The sequence below is a fragment of the Leptonychotes weddellii genome, chromosome 10 (genome assembly GCF_054177405.1).
Source record: "Leptonychotes weddellii isolate Sample4059 chromosome 10, ASM5417740v2, whole genome shotgun sequence".
Taxonomy (NCBI): domain Eukaryota; kingdom Metazoa; phylum Chordata; class Mammalia; order Carnivora; family Phocidae; genus Leptonychotes; species Leptonychotes weddellii.
This window is the reverse complement of record NC_138378.1, coordinates 12,048,866-12,052,821: the sequence shown is the minus strand read 5'-3', so window position 1 is coordinate 12,052,821 and position 3,956 is coordinate 12,048,866. Positions and strand designations below refer to the sequence as shown.

Here is a 3,956-nt window from a genome sequence, read left to right as displayed (position 1 = left end):
ATCACACTCCAGCTGCACCTGAGGCCTCCGGGTTCTGCATACACCAAGCCGTTCCTAAAACAGGTAAGCCCGGCTGCCTCTAGGGACAGAAACTTGGCATCTCGGGGAGAGCAGAAGAAAGGAGATTTTTACCCTGCCCCTTGTAACTTTTTAATTCTTTTTATTTTTTTTTAAGATTTTATTTATTTATTTATTTGTCAGAGAGAGCGCACAAGCAGGGGGAGTGGGAGAGGGAGAAGCAGGCTCCCTCCTGAGCAGGGAGCCGGATGCGGGACTCTATCCTAGGACCCTGGGATCATGACCCAAGCTGAAGGCAGACGCTTAACGACTGAGCCACCCAGGCGCCCCTCACTGATTTTATATAAACTTTATTTCAAAAGGGAACATTGGGGTGCCTGGGTGGCTCTGTAGGTTAAGTGTCTGGCTCTTGATTTCGGCTCAGGCCATGATCTCAGGGTCATGGGATCGAGTCTGTGTTGGGCTCCACACTCAGCGGGGATTCTGCTTGATATTCTCTCCCTCTCCCTCTGCCCCTCCCCACACGTGCACTCTCTTTCCCTGTCTCTAAAATCAATAAATAAATCTTTTTTTTTAAAGGAAACATTATATCAATGTGTAAGGAGAAAACCTGAGTCCCTTGACATAAATGGAAGGTAGAGTTAAAGACAGTGAAGCAACATAACATGATTACATTTTGGCTAGATATGGTTACTTGCTGGAAACTTTAGGATTTCTGATGGCTTGTCCTTTGTTCAAAAAGGAAATTGCACCACACTGAGACTTCCTACTGAAGGTAGAATTGGAAGATGATTGAAAAGGGGTGATTTTCTCATAATGCTATTTAGAGTTGTCTGAATATTTGACTAAAAATCATCTCACCTGCCCGTGGGAAAACATTGAGTTCAAGCAGCTCATTTCAGAAATGGAGAAACTGAGGCCCAGAAAAGGGAATGTATTTTCCCCGGGACACTCATTTGGGAATTTATCAAGTTCTTTGGAAGGTAAGCTTTGATAACGGAAGCTACATGGGACAAGGTCTGGAACATAGCAAAACTCAAGAAACGTGTCCTAACATGTTTGTCATCATTTCTCTTGAGTAGTTATCATCTGTGTAACTTACCTGTATGGGGCAACTGACATTTGAATTTTTTTTTTTTTAGTAGGCTGCACCCCCAGTGTGGAGTCCAATGCAGGGCTTGAATCATGACCTTGAGATCAAGACCTGAGCTGATATGAAGAGTTGGACACTTAACCAACTGAGCTGGCCAGGTGCCCCGACATTTGATCATTTTTGTCCTTAACTAAATTTTCAGTTCCTTGAAGGCAGGGAATGTATCTCATAACATATGCTTTATTTATTTTATTTATGTATTTACTTATGTATTTTTTCTTTTTTAGTAGTCTCTATGCCCAACTTGGGGCTCCAACTCACGACCCGGAGAGCAAGAGAGTCACATGCTCTACCACTGAGCCAGCCAGGTGCCACATCAATAAAAGCTGATTTTTTTGGGGCGCCTGGGTGGCTCAGTCGTTAAGTGTCTGCCTTCAGCTCAGGTCGTGATCCCAGGGTCCCGGGATCGAGCCCCATGTCTGGCTCCCTGCTCCGCGGGAAGCCTGCTTCTTCCTCTCCCACTCCCCCTGCTTGTGTTTCCTCTCTCACTGTCTCTCTCTCTGTCAAAAAATAAATAAATTCTTTAAAAAAAAAATAAATAAAAATAAAAGCTGATTTTTTAAAATATATGTTATAAGGGGTGCCTGGCTGGCTCAGTTGGTGGAGCATGTGAATCTTGATCTTGGGGTCATGAGCTGGAGCCCCACATTGGGTGTAGAGATTAGTTAAAAATAAAATCTTTAAAAAAAAATCAGCTTTTATTGAGATATAGTTCCCATACCATAAATTCACCCACTTAGGGGCACCGGGTGGCTCAGTTAGTTAAGCGTCCCACTTGGGCTCAGGTCAGGATCTCACGGTCTGGGATTGAGCCCCACATCAGGCTCCATGCTCAGTGGGGAGTCTGCTTGCCCCTCCCCCTACTGGTGCTCTCTGTTTCTCTTAAGAAATAAAATCTTTAGGGGTGCCTGGGTGGCTCAGTCATTAACCGTCTGCCTTTGGCTCAGGTCATGATCCCAGGATCCTGGGATCGAGCCCCGCATCGGGCTCCCTGCTCGGTGGGGAGCCTGCTTCTCTCTCTCCCACTTACCCTGCTTGTGTTCTCTCTCTCGCTGTCTCTCTCTGTCAAATAAATAAATAAAATCTTTAAAAAAAAAAAAAGAAAGAAAATCTTTAAAAAAATTCACCCACTTAAAGTGTACAATTCAAATAAAAATATATTAAGAAAATTAACAAGTCTACAATGGTTTTTAGTGGATTCACATCTACTACCATCACTGCAATCAATGTTACATTTTCATCACCCCCCCAAAAAAAACCCTGTACTCATTAGCAGTCAATCACTCTTTATGCCTTGCTCCCCCCATCCCTTGGTAACCACTGAGCTATTTTCTGACTCATGGTTTTGCCTGTCTGCACATCTCATATAAATAGAACCCTACAATGTGTGGCTTTTGGTGAGTAACATCTTTCACCAGGCCTAAAGTTTCAAGATTCACCTATGAAGCATCAGTACTTCAGTCCTTCTTGTGACTGGATAATGTTCCACTAATGGATACACCACATTTTGTTTACCCATTCGTCAGTTGATGGACACGTGGGTTGTTTCCACTTTGGGGCTCTTATGAAGAAGGCTGCTATGGACAGTCACGTGCAAGGTTTTGTGTAGATGTATGTCTTCAGTTCCTTTGGGTATCTACCTAGGAGTGGAGTTGCTGAGTTATGTGGTAACTCTAGGTTTAACCTATTTAGGAGCTAGATTGTTTTCCAAAGGGCCTGCTCCATTTTGCATGGTATCTTACACTATTTTGCGTCCTATATTGGTTTAGAACTTTTGGTTGCAATAGATGGATCTACTTCAGGAAAGGGTGGGCTTCTGGTAAAAAGATTCACTGGAAGTGGCCTTGTTCTCCACCTTTCTCTTCTCGTACGTGAGACCGCTCTGTTCTTGTCAGCCTACAGCCCGCAGTCGGCCTGAGACCGAGCACCATGCCTTCAATTAAGTTGCAGAGTTCCGATGGAGAGATATTTGAGGTTGATATTGAAATTGCCAGTCTGTGACTATCAAGACCATGTTGGAAGATTTGGGAATGGATGATGAAGGAGATGATGACCCAGTTCCTCTACCATATGTTAACGCAGCAATATTAAAAAAGGTCATTCAGTGGTGCACCCACCACAAGGATGATCTCCCTCCTCCCAAGGATGATGAAAACAAAGAAGAGCGGACAGATATGATCCCGGAGTCCCGGGATCGAGTCCCGCATCGGGCTCCCTGCTCAGCAGGGAGCCTGCTTCTGCCTCTGACCCTCCCCCCTCTCATGTTCTCTCTATCTCGTTCTCTCTCTCAAATAAATAAATAAAATCTTTAAAAAAAAAAAAAAGAAAAGCGGACAGATGATACCCCTGTTTGGGACCAAGAATTCCTGAAAGTTGACCAAGGAACATTTTTTGAACTTATTCTGGCTGCGAACTACTTAGACATGAAAGGTTTGCTTGATGTTACATGCAAGACTGTTGCCAATATGATCAAGGGGAAAACTCCTGAGGAGACCTGCAAGACCTTCAATATCAAAAATGACTTTACTGAAGAAGAGGAAGCCTAGGTACGCAAAGAGAACCAGTGGTGTGAAGAGAAGTGAAATGTTATGCCTGACACTGTAACACTGTAAGGATTGTTCCAAATACTGGTTGCACGGCTCTGTTTATAATTGTTAATATTAGACAAACAGTAGACAAATGGCAGCAGCAAATCAGTTGTTTAAGCAGAATATTGTCCTCCTTGCATGTGTAGTTTGAGTACAGATTCCAAATGTATGGCTATGTTTCTTCTAGTATGATCAAA

At 43.5% G+C, this 3,956-nt stretch overlaps 1 pseudogene; it reads left to right on the top strand.

Moving 5' to 3' along the window:
* Positions 1-3,156: 3,156 nt before the first annotated feature.
* The window catches only part of LOC145723747 (S-phase kinase-associated protein 1 pseudogene), a 5,923-nt pseudogene continuing 5,123 nt past the window's right edge, over positions 3,157-3,956 (top strand).